This window comes from Macrotis lagotis, chromosome 2 (assembly GCF_037893015.1).
Source record: "Macrotis lagotis isolate mMagLag1 chromosome 2, bilby.v1.9.chrom.fasta, whole genome shotgun sequence".
NCBI lineage: Eukaryota > Metazoa > Chordata > Mammalia > Peramelemorphia > Peramelidae > Macrotis > Macrotis lagotis.
In genome coordinates this window covers 156,931,168-156,958,468 of record NC_133659.1, presented here as the reverse complement: position 1 = coordinate 156,958,468, position 27,301 = coordinate 156,931,168, and the positions used below count along the sequence as shown (strand labels likewise).

Sequence of the window (27,301 nt, the reverse complement as noted above, 5' to 3'; positions counted from 1 at the left end):
CTCATAGACTGAGGAAATGAACAAACACCAGGAAAATAAAGAATCTGACCATAGAAAATTACTTTTGTATTTCCCAAAAGAAAAACTTGCAAGAATATTGTAGCCAAATTCTAAAACTCCCAAGTCAAAGAGAAAATACTAAAAACTGTCAGAAACAAACAATTCAACTACAATGGCTCTATAGTCAGGATTACACAGGATCTGGTGGCATCTACATTAATGGCTTGTAGGGCTTGGAATATGATATACCGGAAGGCAAAAGATCTTGGTTTACAACCAAGAATCAACTACCCAGCAAAGCTGAACATCCTCTTTCAGGGAAAAAGATGGACTTTCAATGAAACAGAGGACTGTCAATTTTCCTATTGAAACAACTAGAACTGAACAGAAAATTTGATCTACAAGTTCAGGACTCAGGTGAACTACAGAGGGGGTGGACGAGAAGGACTAATTATGAGGAATTTAATGATGTTGAACTGCTTGTATTTCTGCATGGGAAGAAGATACTGATAACTTATATGAACTTTCTCATTTATAAAATCAGTTAGAAGAAGCATATATAGACAAGGCACAAGAAGGAGCCGAATATAATAGAGTAAAAAGATGGAGTCAATGGGTGATAAAGGAAAGTACTGGGAGGAAGAAAAAGGAGAGGAAGAAGGGGTTTAGCTATTTCACATAAGAATCAAGAAAAAGCTTTTTTCAATGAAGTGGAACAGGGGAAGGCAAGGGGGGAATGAGTGAGCCTTCATTCTCATCAAAAATGGCTCAGAGAGGAAATAACATACACACTTAATAGGGTTTAGAAATCTAACTTACCCTAAAGAAAAATGAGAGGAAAGGGATGGGATAAGAGCGAATGAGGGGAGGGAAGGAGGGAGTGGGTGATAGAGGGAAGATTGTGGGAGGGGGTATTCATATATAACACACTTCTGAACAGGGATTGGATGAAAGGAGAGAAAGAATGGAATAAATGAGAGTGTAGAAAAATAGAGTAGAGGGAAATACAACTAGTAATAGTAACTGTGGGAAAAATAATTGAAGCAACTTCTCTGGTAGACTTAGGATAAAGAAGGCAACTCATCCCAGAGACAGAGTCTTTGTAATCTGAACACAGACTGAAATACAATTTTTTTTTCTCTCTCACTATTCTTAGGGTTTCTCATCTTTCTGGGAGAGGGGTTATGTTTACTCTCACAACAAGAATATTGTAATAATATAAAATAAATAAACCAAAATTTTTTTAAAATCAGCTTTGAAAAAAAAGCAGGAATGTGGAGAATAAGAACACTGAGAGAAGCAGTGAGTCTCCCTCTACCCCAGGTTTTCTTCTCTTTGAGTTTTTCTTATATTTATTCTGATTAAAACTGCATTTTAAATATTACTTTGATTTACTCCTCCTCCTTTTCCTTCTCTGTCCTAGACTTCCATGTGTCATTGAACCATGTCTCATGAGCCCTCCATCCACTGACAAGAGGGATTCCCTTCTTCCTGCCCCCATCTTTCCCTCCCTTCCTTCCCCATTCTACAGGCAAATACTTATTATGCAAAAATGACTTTACATAGAGAACTGCAGAAAGACTGGTAGTAAAGCAAGAACTGTCTATAATTCTTTAGGGGAATCTCTATGATTAAATAAAGGCTAAGGTCATGGGATGACAAGGACTTAGCATGAGTCAGTTTATGGCAACCAAGAATCAGTTTATGGCATCTGCTACTCATTTCCAGGGAAATGTGAAGAAAGAAAAAGAAATTAAAAAGAAAGTTAAGGTCACTATTGTGATAGTCCAGAATCCCTTGGGAAGACAGAACTAAAAGAAAAGGAAGAACAATAAAATAGATGAAAGTATGGATCATGTAATTTCTGTTGAAAGCATAAGCAGGACACTAGAAAAGAGACTGTAGGAAGAGGTTAGCCAAGCAAGTTGGGGTTCCAATTAATTCAATTCATGAGATGTTAGGAATCTTAGAACCAGGAAAAGGTGACATTTTCTCTTTCCTTCCCTAAAGATAATGTCTTTTTACTTCTTGGAAATTCTGAAGTTATCTATTTTATAATTTCTGAACCTTACTTATTCATCTTTGGGGAGGGGAACTGAAAGTAAACATTTATAAATGTATCAGGGCAAATACAAACTCATTTTATATCACAGGATGGAGTTGATTGGGACTGTTATCTGAAATTATGTGTTCCATATTGTCAGCAGGAGAACCAGCAAATTTATTAAAATATGAGCAGCTATGTAATATAGGGGCAATTATATTCTGTACCAAAGGAGGAGTTTATGCAGAACTACCAGCAGGTAAGTGGTGGATTTATTTGTTAGTTTGGAGGCAAACCCTGAAGAAAATGAAGGAAGACTTCCTGGAGTTTTAGCTAGTATCAAACACTTTATGCACTCTTACTACAAATGATATAGGAAATTGGCAATGGATGACATGGTTACAAAATATAAAAACATAGGTTATTGTCCAAGTATTAATACTCAAATTGAGGAAATAAAGCTAGCAATCCAAGATAATAAAGAATATAAAGGGATAATAAAGAAGAAACATTTCCCATGAGATATTTCTATCTTGCCAGTGAAAAATAGAAGGAAAATTTAATAAGGATGGTCAATCTAATTAATATTTCACATATAATTTACATGATACTACAGCTTTATAAATCCCTTGACTGTAGTTGTAACCTTGTTACTGCCATAACACTATTGGGATCTGGAATATCACAGGTCAAATTTAGAAAAATCCTATACTCCTTAGGTTCTCAAGAATTACAGTAACACATGGAAAGTTAATAGCTGTCCCCATTAGAAACTAGACAACTCCCTGTTAAAAATCTCTTCAGGATCAAATATCCTTATAGAGAGATGGGCTTATGGAGAGATGTATTGTTCCTACCAAAACTGATAGGTCACTAAGCAATGCACAAAGCATTGATCACATAAATAAGAAAGGTCTCTTTAAAATTTGGGTGAAGTAACATATAGTTGATAAGCACCAGAAGACTGATATTATTCTGCCAAGATGTACAACATGCAAACTATGATAGATGACTACTGAAGGTAAGTATCAGGAGTATACCTTAACCTTTACTTTTATATGGAGGCAAATGGATTACATCGAACCACCAAAAGGGGACAGCAAGAAATACTTTTTAGCTTTTATTTGTAGGATGTCAAGATGGTCAGAAGTCTTTCCATCTGTCAGGGTAGATGCATCCACAGGAGTTTATTTTTTCTTGGATCACATAGTCCTACTTATGAAATACTGTAGCATTTGGGATCAGGTCACATTTCACTGCAAAAATAGTCAAAAGCTGGACACTACTGAAAAAACGATTGAGCAACAATAGTTTTAATTATTACAGAGAACAAAAATAAAACTGTGTGGGAATTATTATATAAAATATAATTAATTATACTATTGAGCATTTTCCTTGAAAGTCTAAATTCCCAGAATAGAACATTTAAATTTGTCCCCAATTATACTGATTATGCTATTACTATTGAGAAGATTCTATGGATTTATCCATATCCCTTTGAAATTGTTTCTGGGACTATCACATAGGATTATTTCTTTCTTGTTTTCTATTAGGTCACAAACCAGACAGCATTACTTTGAATGTCATTCCAATACTTGGGATCTATAGGTTTTCCAGCATTATGTAACTGAATGGAATCAGGGGAAATGGCTACTATACTATCACAGAGCTGAATTTAATTCCACTGAAATTAATAATACTGGTACTGTTGGTTCTCTTCCTAACTTTTCCATAATTCTTACATTTGTTAGTATGTGGTATAATTGGAAATACATGTTGTAAGGATAATAAAGACAGATTCCATTCCAGATGATGGTGGTGGTTTCAACAAGTTCCCTGCAATATTGCCACCCAACCCAATAATTCAAACCATTTCGATATGGCACCTATTACTTTATTTAGGTCATGAGAGGAGTCCATTGTCGTTCTATAGGCCAAAGTTAAGTGGACTTTTTTTTCTTGAACTTCTTTCAAACTAATATTTCTAGACATAATTCTACCTGTAGGGCATCAGAATTATGGAACTCATATCAGAAAGGAAGTCAAATAACTAATGGTTGTATTAAGCAGGATCTTTTAGGCATTGTTTTGGTGGGTAGTGAAATGGCAATGAGCATTGTGAATTCTTATGCCATTAAGACCTTGAGTAACAAATTAAGTGCCCTAAATGAATGACAAAGTGATTGTATACACATACCAAAAAATAGTATCATACTAGAGTGTAGGGTGTGAAGTATTCTGCTAAAATAATTCAGAATTAGACCAATCAATGGAATCTGACTAACTGAAATCAGTTTGAAGTCCCTAAAAGTGTTATTAATCAAACTAATTAGCCTCTTGCATTGTGCATCAGCAAATGGTAACTCAAAAACTTGAAAAAATACAATTTAGCTTTCAAATTACCACCTATTGTAGGTGTCCGGAATCTAGTAGAAGGACAATCCAAGAGAAAATCAAAACTAGTGATTTTTGGACTTTAATTTGAGGTCGCTGCTAACTACACCTGAACTGCGACTTATCTGAATTTAGGGTCCAAATCTCACACTTTACCTATTCATGTTAACAAAATTAGATGGGTTCCAAATGTCTTAGAAAAATTAGTGAATTGTAGCAAGGACATAGCGCCAGTCTCCTCTAGATATGATTGGTGGCTGAAGGACCCAATGTGATCTCAAGACTTATTTCTTGGACAGCAATGTTCCCTCGATTTAGGACAAGGTATTTGTTACATTGTAAGCCAGGTGCTTCATAACTGGGTCTGGAATCAAGAAGACCTTAGTTCAAATCTGACTTCAGACAATAAGCAGCAGTGTGACCCTGGACAAGTCACATAACCTGTTTGCCTTAATCACCCCAGGTAATGGAAAATTACTCCCCTATCCTTAGCAAGGAAAAACACCAAGGACAGTGTGGTCCACAGAGTCACAAATAATTAGAAATAACTGAATGACAACAATACATTTGCTCCCTTCAGAAAATGTGCCATAATCACATTTTGGTGTATGACAATGGAAAAAAAGATGCTTGCATTTCTTCTTTCCATAATTTGATTTGGCTAGATGGTATCACTTTAAAATCAAGCAAACATGCCAGCAGAAGAAATGTTACCCATGTGATGGATGATTGTGGGAACACAGGCTATTCTAATAGCCATGACACAAATCATTTCCAATTAAACCACCACCAGGACAGTCTCAGGAGCTGGCTTGACGCCCTTAGAGATAAGGTGCACTGGAGTCCTTGAGAACTGGACATTCCACCCCACAGACCAAGGGTACTAGACACAGCTGTGTTTTACCACCTCCTCCCTAACGTGCCCCCTTATCCTGTAACGCAAGATGCTGCATGTACCCCACCTGTGCACCCCTATTCCCTCAATTATTCTTTGTTCTACCCTGGAAGATCCAACAGTATATATGTAATAGCTAAGCAAGATTAAAATTGTGCTGGAGGCATAAGGCAGTGGTGGCTTGACTCCTTATTCTCAGCTCCCCTCTGGGAGGGAGGTCATCACTATGGGCCCCTGAGGTGAAGCAAGCCACAACAAATGATGCTTCAGGAGAAATTTATTGGACTATGTTACAAAAGAAAATGATTTTTTTAGAGAAATGTGCTGTTTCTATCTATTCTATAAGATTGGTAATGTAATGAGATAAACTTCATCAAGAGATGAGAACAATCATAAGGTGGCCCAGGTTTTGGAGACTAATGGCTTCCAGGTTGAGATACAGTTTATATAAATGTTACATGATGAGAGTAAATTCCTGAATTTAACTTAGCAAGAATATTCCCATATTATATTTCACTGCCATACACCATTTAGTGTTTTTTTTAATTAAATGGTAATTCTCCTAAAGCTTTTGCTTCCTACTTCTTTATCTATTGCATTGTAATATCACTTCTATTCTTGTTCCTTTTGTACCTTGGCTCTGTATTTTTTTCATACACCTCTGCCATTTAACAACTCAAACAGTGCTAGCTGATCTGTTGTCTTACCTACCCTTGCTATGTCATGATTCTTTAGTCCTATCTACCAATTACGCAGTTTATTTGTTGAAATTCTAGCAAACTTCATTCTTGCCAAATATCTCAGTTTTGATCAAAAGGTGCTCAAAAGTTAATTGGCTTAAAATCATTTGGAAAATTTTTTTTTACAAGTCAGAAAATTATGGTTTGAAGTACCAGAAGAAATGTTTCATAATAGGCAAATTTTTACAACTGAACCTTTTATATTATTTTTGGTGACAAATTGGCTTCAAAATGCTTTGGAAATCCAGATAGCCTCATACTATTATTACGTAATCTCTTAAGGTACAATATACATTTGGGGTAAGGTTTGTCATTAATGATCATAGATGTAAATTAATATTTCAAGTTATCTTTTAGATCATTTCAATTTTCTTGGCCAACTTTTTGTCAGAAAAAATTGTCATTGTTTTACTTCTGAATAAAATAACTTAAATCAAGGAAAGCTAGTAGCAGCAGAACTAGAATAAGTATGAGATTTATCATTTGCTTCTTTGCTTCTTTAGTGTTAAATTTAACTCATAGTTAAATTAAGTACTTACTTGGCACAGTGTCTGATACATATTAGTTGCTTAATAAATTTTTATTGATTGATCTTTCAAAGTCCCTTATCTTTTTTATTTTTAGATTAAGCCTAGTTTCTAACCTAATAAGGTTATAGATATAGAGGGGATATCTGAGTTCATCTAGTCCAATCCCATCATTTTAGAGATGATGAAGCTGAGGCTCAAAGAGATAAAGTAACTTCTTCAGAGGGTACATTGGCAGAAATGGAAGAGCAAGGACTTGAACCCAGTTTCTCTAACTTAAAATCCAGAAATCCTTCCATTCTACCATCCAGTCTCCTATATTTTTTTAGTATTTTTATAAAGATTTTATTTATTTTGAGTTTTCAATTTTCCCCCTAATCTTACTTCCCTCACCCTCACCCTCCACAGAAGGAAATTTGCCAGTCTTTTACATTGTTTCCATGGTATACATTGATCCAAATTGGTTGTGATGAGAGAGAAATCATATCCTTAAGGAAGAAACATAAAGTATAAGAGACAGCAAGATCAGACAATGAGATATCAGGCTTTGGGGGGGTTTTCCCCCTAAATTAAAGGTAATACTCCTTGGTCTTTGCTCAAACTCCACAGTTCTTTCTCTGGATACAGATGGTATTCTCCATTACAGACAGCCCAAAATTGTCCCTGATTTTTGCACTGATAGAATGAGCAAGTCCATCAAGGTTGATCTTCACCCCCATGTTGCTGTTAGGGTGTACAATGTTTTTCTGGTTCTGCTCATCTCACTCAGCATCAGTTCATGCAAATCCCTCCAGGCTTCCCTGAATTCCCATCCTTCCTGGTTTCTAATAGAACAATAGTGTTCCAGTGAGATACATATATACCACAGTTTGTTAAGCCATTCCCCACTTGAAGGACATTTACTTGATTTCCAATTCTTTGCCACCACAAACAGGGCTGCTATGAATATTTTTGTACAAGTGATGTTTTTACTTTTTTTCATCATCTCTTCAGGGTATAGACCCAGTAGTGGTATTGCTGGATCAAAGGCTATGCACATTTTTGTTGCCCTTTGGGTATCATTCTCCTATTTTTAAAGGAGACAGCATGCTGAATGGACAAGAAAGTTGGATGAAGAGTCAGGAAGACCTGAGTATAAGTCCTACTGTTGACATACATTGGCTGTGTCATATGAGAGAAGTCACTTAACATCTCAGTGCCGAGGCAAGGAGCTTCCTCATTGGGAGTTTTTTATACCAATATTTAGTTGAAAGAGATAACACATTTCATTTCATTGCTATTGGAGCACTTTCAGCTATGTCTGACTCTTTGTGACCACATTTAGGGTTTTCTTGCCTAAGTAACTGGATTGGTTGGCCATTTCTTTCTCCATCTCATTTTACAGTAGAGAAAACTAAGGCAAATAGAGTTATGATTTTCCCAGGGTCACACAACTAGTGTCTCAGGCCAGATTTGAACTGAGGAAGATTAGTCTTCCTGACTCCGCTGCATTACTTAGCTGCCCACAATATACTTCAAAAAAATTATTTAAATGATTACACATAATCTGAAAAATATCACAATATGCTAAGAGAAATCAAATAAGTAAAAACACCACCATCAGTACCTCTATATTTTGGACCTCCAACTTACCTCAGGGTGCTCTGCAAATAAGAGACTATCTGAAATATAGACCAGGTAAGGATGTTAGTGTCAATCCATATATTAAATCTTATTTATCATTTATTTACTAATATTTAATATATAATTGTGACACTATTATTTAATAATAATTTATCATTTCCTTAAATTAATTACATGTTAGAAGAAACAATAAATATTATTAAATATTGACACTCAATTTTCTTCTTTCTGTAGAATAATTATATGGAACTACAAATTCTAATAATCCCTTCTTATACTTTAGGAGATCACATGAAGTACTCTTTGGTAATGGATATTTGATAGTAACTGTGCAAGTTAAAAAGCTTGAAGAAAAAATTCCCATGATTTTGTGTTTCTGTCACCAAAGTGGCCCATGAGACTGTTAAGTTTGAAAATCAGGAGGAAGCAATTACCTCAAGTTAACAAGAAGTTTATTGATTATTACATGTAGTAGCCAAAATACAGACATAGACTGAATACAAGTAACCCATGCAAGAGACTATGAAATTCCCCATTGCTCCAATTTTTTTTTTTAGGTTTTTGCAAGGCAAACGGGGTTAAGTGGCCAAGGTCACACAGCTAGGTAATTATTAAGTGCAAGTCAAGAATAAGACCTAAAGGTCATTTATACCACAATCAGTACTAAGGAAATGGCTCAAGTAGTACTCTGGAAATTATCTGATCTATTGACACATTCAAAATACTATCTTTAATATTAGATTGGCAGACAATAACAGGGAACTGATCTGCAATTTTTCCAGAAGAGAATGAATTGTTCAAGAAAATAGAAGCCCTGGGGCAGCTAGGTGGTGCAGTGGATAAAGCACTGGCCCTGGAGTCAGGAGTACCTAGTTGTGTGGCCTTGGGCAAGCCACTTAACCCCATTTGCCTTGCAAAAGCCTGAAAGAAAGAAAGAAAGAAAGAAAGAAAGAAAGAAAGAAAGAAAGAAAGAAAGAAAGAAAGAAAATAGAAGCCCTTCTTGTAGTTCTGTTGATCAAACAATTCTGATTTCTTCTCTTTGCCAAAATGTTGATGTAAGTCTTTTCCTTATCCTGAAGACTGTCTATTTTTGAGACTGTCCAGAGGTCTCCTATATAAGCAATTCTGCAATTTATCAGCAGTTCTATTGCCTCTTTTTTTTTCTCTTTTGCAACTTTGTGGATCAGCACAAATTATTTTCCCTTATAGTCTTACATAAAAACTTAACCCTTAGAGATATTTTACTTCATTATAGGATTCAACTTAATATATACAGGAGTATTTTTTAATCATTTGGATGAAATTAGACTAAGATTGGACTCTATGAAAAATAGGCCAGAGGGGCGGAGCCAAGATGGCGGTGTGACGGCAGCATTTCCCGAGAAGTCTGACCCCCAAACCCCTAAAAAAGCAAAGGATGGCTCTAGCCAAAATTTAGTGGGGCAGAACCCACAGAAAGACTAAGTGATACGTTTCCCAGTTCAAGATAACTTGGAACTTCCACGGGAAAGGTGTGCTTCACCAGGACGGGGGTTGGGAAAAGGCCACAGCGCAGCTCAGCTCAGCCCAGCCCAGCCCAGCCCAGAGATCCCCGGCAACATCTTGAAGGGACGGTGAGAGAACTCTGCTGCACCTGAGTGAGTGTGGAGTGATGAGCCCAGCCACACAGCCTGAGCAAGAATTGGGAGAAAGCAGCTTGCACCCCCAGAGACAGTAAGGGAAGTCTGAAGAGATTCTCTGCTCTCCCTGAGGTACAATTCAGCTGTTTGCCTGCACTCACATATTGCAGTTTGGGCTTCCTTACTAAGATAACTGGATCCTTCCTTATAGTCACTGGGCAGAGGAAATACTGGGTTATCTACATATCAAAGCACTGGCTAGAGAGCCTAAGACCCTGGAGGAATAAAGGTCCAGGTGGGCTGTCCCAAAAAAAACAACAACCTGAAAGCCTTGGGCTGAGGAAATGAGTAAAACTACAGAAAAAAGGGGGTGACTAGGTGAGGCTGTGGATAGAGCACCAGCCCTAGAGTCAGGAGTCCCTGAGTTCAAATCCGGCCTCAGACTCTTAATAATTATCTAGCTGTGTGGACTTGGGCAAGCCACTTAACCCCATTGCCTTGCAAAAAAAAAAAAAACCTCAAAAAAATTTTAAAAAACCAACAGAAAAAGAAGAATCTGACCATAGAGAATTATTTTAGTCTCATGGAAGATCAAAATACATACTCAGATGATGACAAAATCGAAGCTTCCATATCCAAAACCTGCAAGAGAAATAGAAAATGGGCTCAGAATATGGATGAACTCAAAACAGACTTTGAAAAGCAATTAAGGGAGGTGGAAGAAAAATTGGGAAGAGAAATGAGACAATGCAGAAAAATCTTGAAAACCAAAACAAAAGCTTGGTGAAAGATATACAAAAAAAAAAAATACTGAAGAAAATAATATGTTAAAAAAGCCAGTTTAGGGGCAGCTAGGTGGCGCAGTGGATAGAGCACCGGCCCTGGAGTCAGGAGGACCTGAGTTCAAAAGTGGCCTCAGACACTTAATAATTACCTAGCTGTGTGGTCTTGGGCAAGCCACTTAACCCCATTGCCTTGGGAAAAAACCCTAAAAAAATAAAATAAAATAAATTTTAAAAAACAGTTTAGGCCTAATGGAAAAAGCAAAACAAAAGGCAAATGAGAAAAAGAATGCCTTAAAACGCAGAATTGGTCAGCTAGAAAAGGAGATAAAAAAATCTTTCTGAAGAAATTAACTCCTTCAAATGCAAAATGGAACTAAAGGAAGCTGATAACTTTGCTAGAAATCAGGAAGAAATAAAACTCTTCCAAAAAAGCCACAAATTAGAAGAAAAATGTGAAATATCTCATTGGAAAAATAACTGACCTTGAAAATAGATTCAGAAGAAATAATTCAAAAATTATTGGACTATCTGAAAGCCACAACCAGGAGAAGAGCCTAGACTTCATTTTTCAAGAAATAATACAGCAAAATTATCCTGAGATCCTAGAAGCTGAGGGTAAAATAGAAATCGGGAGAATTCACCAGTCACACCCTGAAAGAGATCCCAAAAGAAAAACTTCCAGGAATATTATAGCCAAATTCAAAAACTCTCAAATCAAAGAGAAAATTCTAAAAGCTGCCAGAAACAGACAATTCAAGTACCAAGATTCCATAGTCAGGATTACACAGGATCTGGCAGCATCTACATTAAGGGCTCATAGGGATTGGAATATGATATTCCAGAAAGCAAAAGATCTTGGTTTACAACTGAGAATCAACTACCCAACAAAAGTGAACATTCTCTTTCAAGGGAAAAGATGGATTTTCTTTCTTTTTTAAGGTTTTTGCAAGGAAAATGGGGTTAAGTGGCTTGCCCAAGGCCACACAGCTAGGTAATTATTAAGTGTCTGAGATCAAATTTGAACCCAGGTACTCCTGACTTCAGGGCTGTTGCTTTATCCACTGTGCCACCTAGCCACCCTGAAAAGATGGATTTTCAGTGAAACAGGGGATTTTCAAATTTTCCTATCAAGACGACCAGAGCTGAACAAAAAGTTTGATCTTCAAGTACAGGACTCAGATGAACCATAGAGGGAGTGGAAGAGAAGGACTAACTATGAGGAAGTTGGTGTTGAACTGTTTGTATTCGTGCATGGGAAGAAGATATTGATAACGCATATGAACTTTCTCATTTATAAGAGCTGTTGGAAGGAGTATATATAGACAGAACAAAGGAAGGAGCAGAATATAATGGTATGATGTGGTAAAAGGATGGAGTCAATGGGCGATGGGGAAAGTACTAGGAAGAAGGAAAAGTAGATGAAAAAGAAGCTGAGAGATTTCACACAAGAGTCAAGAAAAACTTTTTCAATGGAGGGGAGGGTGGGAAGGCAAGGGGGGATGAGTGAGCCTTTGTTCTCATCAGAAATGGCTCAGGGAGGAAATGAGGTACACACTTAATAGGGTGAGGAAATTTATCTTGCCCTGGAGAAGGATGGGAGGAAAGGGATGGGATTGAGGGGGAATGGGGGGAGGGAAGGAGGGAATAGGTGATAGAAGAGAGGGAAGATTGAAGAAGGGGGTACTCAGATTCAACACATTTTTGGACAGAGCCAGGATGAAAGGAGAGAGAGAGAACAGAATAAATGAGAGTGGGGAGGAATAGAGTGGAGGCACAGTTAGTAATAGCAACTGAGGGGAAAATATTGAAGCAACTTCTCTGGTGGACTTATGATCAAGAAAACAACTCACCCCAGAGACAGAGCCATTGAAATTGGAAGACAGACTGAAGTACATTTTTTTCTCTTTCTATTCTTGATGTTTCTCATCTTCTGGGGGGGGGGGGAGGTATGTTTACTTTTATAACATTCAGTTTACATCCATGTATGGCATGGAAACAATGTAGAGACTGTCAGACAGCCTTTGGGTGGGGGAGAGGGAAGGGAGGAGGGGGAAAAATTGTAGAATTCAGAGCCTTGCAAAAAGTGATGGGTACATATTACTATTGTATATAATTGGAAAACAAATAAATGTTATTTTAAAAAAAAGAAAGAAAAATAGGCAAGGAAATATTTTTTAAAAAATTATACCTTGGATTTTTTTGTTTTTGAAGTTCATTTCTTATATATATGTTTATATGTAGTGTGACAAAACTATTTCCTTTCATCTGTTTTAAAAAAGTTAAATATGATTGTTAATGACTAAATGTGTATTAATTCTTAAGTCAGACAAAGAGACCTTTTGCAAAAGCCTTGTTTCAAACAAATAACTGAAAACAATGAAACTATTGCCACCTGGTGGTAATATGACTTAGCAAGAGGAAGAAAATGACAAATTTTTAATTTCTGATAATACACTTGCACCTGCACATGCGCGCACACACACACACACCCATACACCCACACCCACACACATACACACACACACACACACATACAGACACAGAGTCATAGCCACACTTCTAGAGATATATGATATGTTACACTTTGTGTCAACCCTTCATTTCCACTATACATGCATTCAATCTTTTTCTATGCTCTATTGCTATTTTTTAGTCAAGTTCAGCTCTTTGTGATTCATTTTGGGGGTTTTCTGGCTGTGGTACTAAACTGATTTGCCATTCCTTACCCAACTCATTTTAAAAAAGAGGAGACTGAGCTAAGCAGGGTTAAATGACTGGCTCAGGGTAACATTGCTAATGTCTGAGGCTAGATTCAAACTTGTTCTTTCTGACTACAGGCCTAGCACATTACACTGCACCATTTGGCTGCTCTTTATTTGCATTTCTAATGATTGCCTTGTTGTCTGGAAGAATGCAGGTCAGTAGCTAAATTTGGACAATGTGTAGATTCTTCATTGGATTTTGCTTGTATATATTACAAGGGTTTTCTTTTTCTTAAGGGAAGAGAAGGGAAGTTAGTGATAGTAAAGACCTAAAAAAGAGCAATACTGAAATGTGTTTTGTTTTGGTTTTTAATCGGTTATTGTTGCTTGTCCTTTGTTCTTGAATAGGACCGTGACATCAGGGATGATATGCAGTTAGTTGGATTTAAGTGAAGGACGACTGTACAAAGTCACCAGCCTCACTTCTCTGTTCTTTTCCATTGGAGAATATAGAAGGAAGTACCGAAAAGCAAGACAGTTTTGAAAATAAGATATGGATTTTACTTTTTAATATCTTTTTTTAGTTCTGTTTTTTTTTTGCAAGGCAATGGGGTTAGGTGGCTTGCCCAAGGCCACACAGCTAAGTAATTATTAAGTGTCTGAGGCTGGATTTGAACTCAAGTACTCCTGACTCTGGGTCTGGTGCTATATCCACTGCACAATCTAGTTGCCCCTGGATTTTACTTTTTATCAAAAATCAACTGATATAAAAGATTCATAGTTTTTATATAATCCTCTTTTAGTACTTTACTCTGAATATGGCAATGTTCTTCTTTGGATATTCAAGTTCATAATAAAAAGATTGATTCTTGAAAAGAAAATGCAAGTCAAGAATAAGAAGATTTAAGGGTCATTTCTACGACAATCAGTAATAAGAAAATGACTCAAGTAGTACTCTGGAAATTATCTGATCTATTGACACATTCAAAATACTATCTTCAATATTAGATTGGCAGACAATAACAGGGAACTGATCTGCAATTTTTCCAGAAGAGAAAGAATTGGTCAAGAAAATAGAAGCCCTTCTTGTAGTTCTCTTTTTATGACTTTGTTGAAGCAGTGAAATATATTTTAACAGCATGGGTTTTACAAAATTTGTGGTTATTTTCATATGATAATTTTTTCTATTTAGATATTTTCTTTAAATTTGAAAATCAAGAATTTTGCCCTTGTATGGATATTGCTCTATTTGGATTTTGTTCTCATTTTTTCTTTGAATTCTTCTATTAATAATTTTCAATCATCTGCTTACTTCATAGAATTTTTTCAATTTTTTTTATCTTCTAGATTATTTTTCCCTGTCTTCTTATATTCCTATAAAATAGAGGTTATTTCTAAGGGAACATTTTTTTATAATCTTACATTATATTATTAGAAAAGGTGTAGCAGTAATTTTAATTTTGTTTGCTTTCTCATCCCAATTATATATAATTCAATTATATGAATATGCTTACTGTTTTCTTGATTTGGTACCATAATTTCCAGCTTACTCTCTTTTAATGTTCATATCATTTCCTTCTGGGGAAGTTGGAGCATTAAGATTTCTGAACCTCCTTGTGAACCAACAGTCTGTCTTTGAATGCTTTTTGTCACATTCATAATAGCTATGTCACCTAATTTTTCCTTTTTGCTCTGATTATTTTCTTCCTTCTCATCGTAAATCATTTCAATGAACATTTATATTAATAGTAAAAAAAAATAGAAACCTTGCTAAGCCAGGGGTGTCTAGCCAAGAAGGTATTCTGTACTTTGAGCATCAAGCTGCCCCATAAACTCACTTTTTAAGTAGTACCAAAGATGGGTATTTTATAGAAGGAAAAAATAGCAGAGTTGTGAGTAAGACACAGACAATTTCCCTGAGTTACACAAAAGGGCCTTACTTCTGTATAAGGCAATGACTAGAAGCCCTGAGTCATAAAGAAGAGTATCACATGTGGGTAAGGAAAGGACTGAGTTGCTCATGGCTTGCTCTTGATTAATTATCCCATAGCAGTCAGATATAATAGAAGTAAGAGAGTAATCTCAGGAAAGGACCTTTGCCCTCCTAGGGAAGTGACAGTAAATTTGTGAGCTAATCCTACAACAGAATAGAAAGAATAGGCATCTAAGAGAGACATGGTGAATTATTTGAAGGATTCTGTTAAAGGATCTATGATTGAATACCTGCGCACTCTGAAGGGGAAAAAAACTAAGAATTACATGTCAAAAATGGTTATAAAAACTAAGAGGTGCTATGGTCCTTCTGTTTGGCAAAGCCCCTCAATACAAAGGGGAATCTAGATTTGTGTCAGAGATAGATAACCACCTAATAAAACTTAAAAGAGGAGGAGTGGTACCACCAAGAAGAGCAGTCATGATCAGACTGCCCCAAAATAGTAAAAAAGTGCGGGATGTTTGATTTAAGAACCTTACTAAAGACTGCTATAACAAAGAACAAATTGATAGACCAAATGAAAGCATTCAGACACTGGGTTAGAATGCATGGGATAGCTTATAAAATAAGCTATAAAACTCAATTCTAAACACCTCAGAAACATCTTCTCATGTAATAAACCATGCAAACTAAACAGTTCTTGTAAAAAATCTGAAGATCCCAGAAGAATGATATAGGAACACCACCATCAGAATAAAATCAGAAAGGCAGAACTACATATGTCACAATTGTAAAGAAGATATCCACAGGTGAACTTGAAAAGAAAGTAATTTTTGTGGCACAAGAGCTGAGACTAATTAAACATCAGGAAAAGGAGTACAGGCCTAGGTTCATTCCAGGTCCCCAAAGTAAATATCATTAAATTTTTATCAATTTCTGATAGGTCTGATAGACAGATATGTCTGTGACTTATATGTAGCCAATGATACTCAGAATCAGATTAAAAACAGGCTGTAATCACAATATTATCAATAAATATAATCAACTGCATGCTAGTTATATAGGATCTATGTAAACTATAGGATTGTCATTTGGTACTTATGTATCCACTGCTTCAATCTCACCTGTGGCATTATGATAGTTTGGTCACTAGCTGAAAAGGTCTGGCTCTCCCATAATCTGCAGACCTGAACAAGTGGATATATATATATATATATATATATATATATATATATATATATGCTCTCCATGATAGACATTAGAACTGAAGTCCTACATTCTAAAACAAACTTGGTAGGGGGGCCAGGCTAACTAGTAATGTTACTATGTTCTGAAGGGTATGTCTATACCTTAGAAGTGTCTTTGTAGTTGATGTTTGAGACAGAAAAAATATATCCTTTTGAATTCAGTCTGATTCTCCATCACGACTACCACCTCCTCCATTGCCATATGTGAACTGGTTCTCAGGATAATAATTAGTAAAATTTATATAATGCTTGCTTTGTGTCAGACACTATGCTAAGGAGTTTGTAAATATTCACATTTGTTCCTCACAACAAATCCGGGAGGTAGGTGCAATTATTTTGCAGATGAGAAAATTAGAAGTAAAGTCATTTACTCAGGGTCACACAGTTAGGAAGCACCTGAGGCCACATTTGAACTTAGGTCTTGTTGATTCCAAGTCCAGTGCATTATCCTCTGTATCACTTCATTGCTTAGCACCCAGATTATGCTATAGCATGATGTATTGAAAAGTTCAAAGACTTTTCATGCTGATGTGGGAATTTGTTTTGCTGGATCACATGTGGATATATGGCAGATTTATTTTATTTCCTTTATGTATATTTGTTCATTTGGGGGGGTGAGATAACTAGGAGACACAAAATATAATTGCTCATAAAATATACAAACACATTCTTTTGAAAATGAAAGTATTGGAGAGGGTTTTCGAGATGCCTCCCAACTCTAGAATTTTGCCTACCTCCTAAGAATGAGTTCTAGGATCAATGAGAACCAAACTTTTTCCATCACAATGTCAGGGACAGAGCAACAGTTATGGAGACAATGTGACAAATATAGGACACTCCTAGGGGGAAAAGAGTGCTTGTGTCACATGAAGGATCTTTCCTCAGTGTCACTTTGAGACTTGGAGACAATAACATGAACTATACTTGTATAGTAGGTTCTATCGGCAACATGTCTCCCTCCTTCCCAGCTTGGCTTTGATGATCTGAAAGATGTAGATATGCCCTTCAGAACATAGCCAGCCTGGGTCCTCTACAAGTTTGCTTCAGAACGGAGGGTTTCTCTAAGAAGGACAATGAAGAACACCTACATCTACTTGTTCAGGTCAGCAAACCCTTGTCTGCTATGGTATTTCCCTCATCACCACCCCCAATCATCAATGACTCCTTAGATGTTCCCCTTGACTACAGCAGTGGGACTGAGAGTTATTTAGGAGTGGGGAGAGGGGGAGGAGGAAAGAATATTGTAGGAAAGGTAGTATTTATTGAAAAAGGAGCCCTGAACTAAAATTTAAAAAACTTGGTTTCATTTTCTGACACTACTGGTATCGTTTACCATTCATTGTCAAAGAAGACCATGATATCAGGAAAGTGATGCCATGACGTTTACATGAATTGATTTTGAGAGAGGGTTGCAGGGTAATGTCACCCACCAGCCTCACTTTCTCCTCCAGAGTCATCTGAGTTCAGTGATCAGATATGAATCAGGATGACTAGAGATTACCTGGGATATGAAGCAGTCAGGGTTACACAGCTAGTTAGGATCAAGTCACACAGCTAGTATCAAGTGTCTGAGGTCAAATTTGAACTCAGGTCCTCTTGACTTCAGGTATCTAGGGAAATTAGTGGTGGCACAGTGGAGAGAGTACTAACACTACTTGCTCCTTGGATAGTATTGATTGAGTTTTTTTCTCCTCAAATGTGAAATGAAGCCATTGGACTTCATCAGGATTTTTTTTTTTTAGTTTTTGCAAGGCAAATGGAGTTAAGTGACTTGCCCAAGGCCACACAGCTAGGTAATTATTAAATGTCTGAGGCTGGATTTGAACTCAGGTACTGCTGACTCCAGGTCCAGTGCTCTATCCACTGCGTCACCTAGCCACCCCTACATCAGGATTCTTAACCTTTTTTGTAATCATTGGCAAAGCCTTCTCAGAATAATGTTTTTGAAATGCATTAAGTAAAATACAGAACATAAAAGTTAACAAAACACAAAAGGAAAATAATTATGTGAATATGTAAACATGTAAATACAAACTCATTTGAAATGGGACATTCTCTATAATGGTGGTGATGAAGGCCCTTCCTATGTGAGGAGTAACTCAGAGTTGGTGAGAGGTATGAACTCCAGTCTTCTGCAGTCACCTTCAAGTTCTGTTTGGAGATTCATCAAGTGAGATTTTTTTTTTTTGAGTGAGACAACTTCAATGAAGAGAGAAGATGAAAGAGATCAATCCTGATTCAGTTTGCTGAACTGGAAAGACAATGAGAGGAACAGGCAATCTCCATAGTGTTCTATTTCTAGCTTGCTATTCAAAAGACTTCAGAGAGTTTTCCCTTAGGTGAGATCAAGGACATTCATGGTTTAGTTGACTTATGTCATTCTCACTGGAAGAGTTTATCTTCTGTTTTATTTGGTACATATCTTTCTATATTTACCTTCTATAATGTCTGATTTGCTATGAGTTGCTATTTTTGATGTGTTCAATGTAGAACTAGTAATATGGAAAAGGCATCAAAACTTAGATATGGAATATCAAAAGAATTTTATATGTAGTCTCAACTAGATCAGTCTCTAACTTGTGAATAGGTGGAATTGAAAAGAGCAGGATAGAGGCAAATGGGCTAGGAATTGTGTAGTAGCTTAATTCATTTCAGAGTGAGGAAGGCAAATTTGCAAGTGAAGACCTCCTGGAAAGGGTTTATACTTTAGGGACAAAGGCAGCTTATATAGATAAAAATCATAGAGGGTGTATGGTGGATCACAATTCAAATATTCTTATGTCTTGAAATGGTTCAGGACAGTCTACTGGGGAAAGCATTTTAGGGGAAATATAGGTGTTCTTAGGTTCCTTAGGAACATTTCTTAAATTGATTGTCTCAAGTCTTAGGGGGATCTTGAGTGCTGTGATTATTCAGTGGGTTTCTGAACCAGAATTAGTGTGACAGGAACAAGTTTTGCAATTTCTGCTTCAGTTCATTTAATAATTACAAGCATTGAATGTAGAAATTGTTAGCATGTATTGAGTTCGTGTTTTATTACTTTCCGCTTGCAGTGTGTCTGGCTCCCAAGGCAGAATTTCCTGATAAAATGGGAGTTTGAAAATATCTAAATAGTTAGGATAATCATTACACATATCAGAGTAGTTAATATGAGAATCATAAATCCACTTATATGGTCTTAGGGTCCCTCTTCCCCCTAAAATTGCAAGGTGAGCAAAAGTTAGAATAAAACATATCTCTTAGAAAATCAATATTTGTGTATTCAGATAAATATACATCTTGCTTGGTACTTATTATCTCTAAGGAGGGCAGAGTAGTGGGTGTCCAGCCCCTAAATCCAGCTTCCCCTCCTGGCAGTAAGGAAAGTCTCCCTTGCAAAAGGATGGGATAAAATAAAAAAAAAAGAAGGGATCAGTTAGGTGGTGTAAAGGATAGAGCACCGGCCCTGGAGTTAGGATGACCTGAGTTCAAATTCACCTTTAGACATTTAATAATTGCTTAGCTATGTGACCTTGGGTAAGTCACTCTTAACCCCATTGCCTTAAATAAATAAGATTAAGGAAAAAAAGGAAAAGGATGAAGGTAGAGAAGTCTATTGCACCCCATTAGTCATACAGAGACCTCTCACTTTGCCACAGGGTAACTTCTCTATACATAGGGGGTCAATTGCATTCTTTATAAATATTATCAAAATATTTTAAAGAAAGTGCATGGATCCCAGATCAAGAATCCTTGGACTAGATGATTGCTAAGGTATAAGAAATCACTAGGTACAATCCATCTCACAGAAGCAAGTCCTATAGCAGGAGTTGTGGAGATGAGAATTGATTATAAATTGAAGAGGAGAAAGGTTCTATGAATATTGCCAAGAGCCCTATCCTAAAAAAAAAAAAAAAACCCTGAATTTGGAAAAGGGGATCAGAGCCCTGGAAATAAAATATTTTGACTCTGTGATTAGTCTTAAGAACCTCAAAGTCATTTATTTTACTTTCTTTATCAAGAGTATAAGTGAGAGAATGCTGTGGGTTTGGGTTCCACAGATTATTACCAGAACAGTTTATCACAAGGGCAGGGAGCCTTTGATTGATGAGATTTAGGAATGAAGAAGCAAGATAAGAGGAAAGGTAATAAAAATGACCCTGACCAATCATATACCTAGTAAAATTCTTTAAACTTGTCTTGAAGAGGCCTCTGTCTAAACCAACTCAAATTGGATGGGGATCAAGAGATCTCCGACATGTCACATGTACACATGCTTAATAAGCTTCACACGTATTAACTTGCACAATCTCTGTGATGATTGAGGTTCATTAACTTAACATGCATGGTATGATGGGGGGGAACATATCAAGTAGTGATATGAAGTGGGCATATTGATTAGATCTCACCCCTGATGGTAAGAACCAATCCTGGCTCTGAAGGGAGGAGAAAGGCTTTCCAAACCATATATGACTGGATCTTGCTGCCCTTCAGTATGCTCCTTACTAGGGGGATGCACCCATTTCTTGCCAGAAATGTAAATAAATAATTCTTCTCTCACTCCAGGCTAAGTTTCATCATTAGGAACCAAACACCCCACTCTGTGAAAAGGGGATTTGGGGGTTCCATTTCTAATAAATTGGAGGGATCTGTGGTTCCCCAAAATCCCTGGTGTTCTCCTGGAGAAACATAGGAAGAGCATTCCTGCTTAGATTTGAGCAGTTCCCATTTTCTTCTCCAGGGCCATGATGTAGCTCTAAGATTCCTGTGATCTCAATATTGTCAAGTGAAGTGACTGAACAATTAAAAGAAGGAAAATCATGGAGTCGATCTTTATAAGGCAGCAAAAGTGATGGCTTGAGTACTGCCTTTATTGAATGAGAAGTCCCCATTCTAGGTAGTTGGTTCAACCTCTATGGGTCATGGGAAGTGCAGTCTCCAAGAGGGAAGGAAAGTCCTAGAAATGGAAGGATGAGGATCAAAAAGGGAAGATACACAGAAAAGGAGGAGAGTTCCCCCTGCCCCAGTATTCCTCAAAACAATCTATCCAGGAGGGTGCTAGTAAAGCAGAGTAGCCTATGTACCCTAGCACTGGGGTTTATGGACATGCTTGGAGCACAGGATGGATTGGATCTGTGGTTTCACTAGGGATGTGTGTTTGTGTGTGTGTGTGTGTGTGTGTGTGTGTGTGTGTGTGTGTGTGTCTGTGTATCTGTATCTTTGTCTGTGTGTATTTAAAGTGTGTGTCTTTGTCTTGATTGGCTATTTCCAGCTGTCTGTGCTGTGATTTTAGTTTCCTGATTTTCCAAGCTTCCAATTGGGAGAATTATCCATTCCCCTTTTCTTTTAAAATTGGTTTTATTTTTTAAACTCTGAAAACTCAGTGTCAGAGGAGGGACTGGGGAAGGGAGGAGGGAGGTTGGGTCTGAAGGGAAGTCTCCCCCTTTGCTCCCATCCTCTCTCTCTCCCTCTCAGCCTCTGATCTAAAGGAGATTGTGTAACTCAACCCCTCCCCCATTCTAGGTCAGGCTGCAGCTTCTGGGCCTGGTCAGCACCCATCCCCATTCCTGTGTCTTGGAGGAGGAGGAGGGGGTGAGATTTGTGAGGGGCTGTTTCTCAATGTTAAAATGCTTTTGACTAGAAAAGTGAGCAGTAAGGAGTGAAATTCTTGCTATAAAAATTGATAAAGTAATTTGAAAACATTTTGTTACTGGGTTTTGAATAGTTTAAGAGGTTAAAATATACTTATTGGTTGCTGTTTTTATCTTTTAAGAGTAATATTTTAATTGTGACAAATAAAGAGGAAGACATGCTGTGAAAAGTAAATTCATGTATAGGTAATAAGGTTTATAAAGTTGTAAAAGTAAGGTTTAATAATAAGGATCTATCCACTTAACCCCATTTGCCTTGCAAAAACCTAAAAAAATAGCAAAATGTCTATTTCTTACTTTACCAGTCTGTGCCTAATTGTCTTGCCTCTGTAAAGTAACTTAAGACTTCAAAGTTATTCTTCCCTATCTTATTCTTTACCTTCTCCTTGTCCTAAGACTTCCTTTCCTATTTAGATTAGAAGTAAGTGGGATAAAGTCTGAGATTTCTTCAGTAGAATATTATAGTTTGGAGAATAGTTAACTATGTGCCCCTCCTCCCTTCACAAAGCAACTTCTGGGAAGGTGAAGAGTCAACCGTGACCCACCTTATCTGTTGGAAGTCCAGATGACCATTCAATCCCTGGGGCTGAAGAGATAATCTGGTTTCAGTTTGAACTTTATGCTCTTTTCCCTAGATTAGAGGCCTAGATTGTAAAACCACATTCCTCATTAAGGAGGGTGGGTTAGTAGGGGGCGGGAATCCAGTTAGGATAAATGTGATTCTTGGGCCTTTTGCTTTTGCCTCAATCTCTGTAACTGATTGTGGCCCATTCCTCAAGAAACCAATAAAGCTTTCTCTTCATACCTTGAGAGATCTCCCTAAGTTTGTTTAAGTGGCATTTGTCCCACACATATCTTTAGGGGAAAAAAAAGAAATATCTAGAGAAAAACACCTCTCTCATTATAATTCTATTGGTTGAAAATCATCTTTATTTTCCCAGGTCACAACCTAACTTGCAGCTCTACCCAAACCCAGTATCATACCACTGAAGAGTTACCAGTTAGTGACACTAATTGGAAGGACAGTATGATTGGTGCACAAGGGAGAGAGATCTGCAGAAGGTGGAAGAGAAATTTATTAAGCAACTTCTATGTATTAGACTCAAATAATATCTCATTTAACATTCACAAAAGTGTTAGAGTCAGATGCTACTATTTTTATCCCCATTTTATAGATTAGGAAACTAAGACAAAGTTATATCACTTGTCTAATGTCACACAGTTAACAAACATCTTCCTGACTCCAGGCTCAGGGCTTTACACACTGTACTACTTAGCCCAGGGCATGAACCCTCTAGGGAAAAATTATTTGGAATATTAGGATTAGGGGCTGGGCATCATAAAATGTGAATGGTGACATGTGAGAGAATCGTGACTTGTACATATCTGTTCCCTGAAGGATCAACTATCCCCTTACAGAATTACCTACTGGCCGTCCACAATTTCCTGTGTTGAAAAATTCAACAAATATTTACCAAGTTTTTATTATGTACAATTCATTGTACTAAGTATTAGGGATTTGAAAGCAGAAACTAAACAGTTTCTTGTCTCAAAGTGTGGTAAAGTTGGAAGAAAAGTGGTTTTACACAAAATAAGCAATGGGGGCAGGGATTTTTAGAGAGAGGGAAATTACAATGTGATGTTTACATTATTAGATTTCAAAGAAAAATAAGGTGCTTCCAACTCTTTCTAAAAAAAAAAAATTTTACATTCCTCCAGGGAGCTACAATTGTAAGCAATTACAAAGTCGTTTGAAGGAGGGAAAAGATAATTAGAAGATCAAATCCATGAATAATTTGAGGGAGTTCAAAAATTTAGATGGGAAAACAATGGCATTTTATTTTACTATAATTGGTTTCCCTTGTGTTCCCATAAGTTTTATCTTCTGCATTTGAAAGCATTGATCTGAGGATGGCTTTACTAGCCTCCATAGGCTTCACCAGATCTCACAAAAAGGTCTCTGGCACACACAAAGTGATAAATTCTGCACTAAAGCAGGCTCCTTGGATGTGGGGCTTGGAAACTACTGGACATCTCCCTGGAGCTGATGATGTTTGTCTTTCATTCTCAAAGAAGATCATGACATCAGGGAGGTGATGCCATGACAAGTACATGAACTGGATTTGAGTGAGAGGCTGCTGTGCTAAGTCACCAGCCTCACTTTTTTCTTCAGAGCCGTCTGAGTCCAATGGACAAATACGAACTGGATGACTGAGATGCCCTGGAGGAGAGGCAATCAGGGTTAAGTGACTTGCCCAAGGTCACACAGGTATTAAGGGTCAGTTGTCTAAGGCCAGATTTGAACTCCTGTCCTCCTAATTCCAAGGTCATTGCTTGAAGATGCAGGGGTGGGCTGCTCGGGTTAAGGGAAATACTGCAAAACATATTTTTAAGTTTAATCTGAATTATTAATATTTCTCTATATCTTTATTAAGTCAAGAAAATTTAAAAAACAGATCAAACCCTTGATTTGTTGCATTTGTAAATTTCCAAGGGGTAAAAGATCAATCTGAAAATGTAACAATTGACTTCTCTTGAGCCAATCTGAGCTGATTCTGGTATACCATTGAATACAAGGAGAATATGAGTGGCTAGGTGGCACAGTGGATAGAGCACTGACCCTGGAGTCAGGAGTACCTGAGTTCAAATCCAACCTCAGACACTTAATAATTACCTAGCTATGTGGCCTTGGGCAAGCCACTTATCCCCGATTGCCTTGCAAAAAAAATAAACACAAACACACAAACACAAATACAAATCAACCCTGATTGTTACACACAATAAGGAAGAAAACTAGGAGTCTTCAGCTCCTCCTACTGAGAATGTGGTTTTATTATGAGACTAAAGCATCTTCAGTCATCTGGACAGAAGAATCCATCTCCATTCATATCATTCTGGCTGTTTTCTCCTTCACTGAACTAGATCACCCTAAAGTCTAAAGAGGGACAAGACTCATTTCCCTGGGGAAAGAACTTACCTAGACTGGATTCTATTTATACTCTAAATAGAAGTTAAGTCCCCTAATTGAGTGGAGTCCCATCCAAGGTAGAAGAGCAATTCCTTGAGAGCTAAGACAGTTCTATCAATCAATCATGTCCTTCTTATAGGAGCTCAGTCTTAAATGCAGAAATAAAAGAGAAAAGCCCGAATCCTATTTTAATAACTTGTTTTTAATATAACAGCAATTTAATTTATATAATATGATACAAAGAAAAATAAATCAACCTTCTAGAAATGGAAAGAATGGATAAAGTGATCCAAATGTATTCCTCTTAATTTATTTTTAAAGTTTTATTAATGTTTTCTTTTTACAACACAAACATTTAAAAACTTCTCTCACTTTCTGAAAGTTCTCTTCCAACAAGGTAAAACAGGTAAGTAAAATTAATAATTCAGTGACCTCATATGAAAATGCATGCAACAGGGCAGCTAGGAGAGGTACAGTGGATAGAGTACTGATCCTGGAGTCCGGAGGACCTGAGTTCAAACCTGTTCTCACACACTTAATAATTACCTAGCTGTGTGACCTTGGGCAAGTCACTTGCCTTGAAAAAAACTAAAAAAAATAGAAAGAAAATCCATGCAACATTTCACATATTGTAGCACCCTGCCCCCATGCTTCTCTTTAAAAAAATCCCAGAAATCAATTATCTCTCCTTCATATCTCCTAGCCCCATTGAAAAAAGAAAAAAGTAAAGAAAAACAAATTCCTTGATACAAATATGCAAATGATTTGTTTGTAGTCACTGGAAAATACCTGGGAACTCTAACTTCAGTTAGTGCTTTTGGCTATAAATTGACTCCTGGTTCTGAGCCACATTGTAGAGAGTCATTGAATGCCAAATTGAGGAATTTGATTTTTCTATTTTCTTTTTTGATCACTGGAGGAATAGTGATTCTCTGAAGGTTTTTGAAAAGGGAAGTAATATAATCATACCTATGCCATAGATTATTCTAGTTGTTGGAGGGTTGATTGGAGATAGCAAAGTCTAGAGGAAAGAAGAAAAATTAGGAGCTAAATATTTTTCTAGCAAGCTATGACAATGGGAGAGAAAAGGGTATGGGTTGAGAGATGGGTAAAAACTGATCAAGAGGGGCGGCTAGGTGGCCTAGTCGATGAAGCACCGGCCTTGGAGTCAGGAGTACTTGGGTTCAAATCCAGTCTCAGACAATTAATAATTACCTAGCTGTGTGGCCTTAGGCAAGCCAGTTAACCCCATTTGCCTTGCAAAAAAAACTTAAAAAAAAAAACCCCAAAAAACTAATCGAGGAAATGTTAACTGATTGATATGGGGGAGGGGGAACATGTGGGAAGAGTTGAGGTTGACTAAAAGATTATTAATCTGAGTAACTGAGAAGATAATAATACTCAAAAAATAGAAAAGTTTACATTAGGGACAGGTTTAGGGTGAAGGGAAAATAAATTTAATTTTAGACACGTTGAATCTGAATGCTAATGCTAATTCAGGTGGAGCTGTCCAACAGTCATTTGGCAGTGGAGAAAAACCTGGAGTTTAGGAAAAAATCAGGACTAGAAATTTAGATTTCGGTATGATCTATGTGATAGCTGATGAAATATATGAGATCACCTATAGAGACTAAAAAGAGACAAAAATAGAACAAAAAGTGATTCAAGCAGAAAGTGTACCAAGAAAGTAAACTAAGAAAGGGTCAATCAGACAAAGCTAGTAGAGGAGAGAATTCAGGAAGAAGTGATCAACAGTGTCCAATGCTGGAGAGGTGTGAAGGAAGGTTAGGACTGACAAAAGCCACTCTATTCAGCAATTAGGAGCCCAAAGGGGGGAAATCCAAAGCCTGCGCAAAAGCCAAGGGCCCAGGAATGTCCCATGGAACCAGCGCGGGCACCGTGAGAACGGGAGGAAAGAAGAAGGGATGAAGGAAGGAACGAATGAAAGGCGGAAGGAAGGAAGGAAGCAATGAATGGGTGAAGGAAGGGAGGCACGAGGGAATGTCCGAAGGAAGGACTGAATGGGTCAAGGAAAGAAGGAACGAATGGAGTGCCTGAAGGAAGGAACGAGTGAGCGACTGCAGGAACGAATGAAGTGGTGGGAGAGACAGTGGGTGGGCCTGAGGGGTGCCAGCACTCCGGTTAGAAAAGCAGCGCGGCGGGAGGCCCGGGGCGCAGGCAAGCAGTTGGCTGG

The 27,301-nt window shown here is 37.3% G+C and overlaps 1 protein-coding gene across 1 annotated transcript in view; it reads right to left on the bottom strand.

The window, feature by feature from the left end:
- CD244 (CD244 molecule) overlaps positions 1 to 27,301 on the bottom strand; it is a 78,753-nt gene that overhangs the window by 50,758 nt on the left and 694 nt on the right. Inside the window, exons 2-4 of the mRNA XM_074223065.1 lie at positions 26,077 to 26,128; positions 10,447 to 10,484; positions 8,233 to 8,261 (exon numbers count right to left, since the gene is read on the bottom strand). The gene's annotated coding sequence lies outside the window, so the exon portion shown is untranslated. The remainder of the gene's footprint in view (positions 1 to 8,232; positions 8,262 to 10,446; positions 10,485 to 26,076; positions 26,129 to 27,301) is intronic.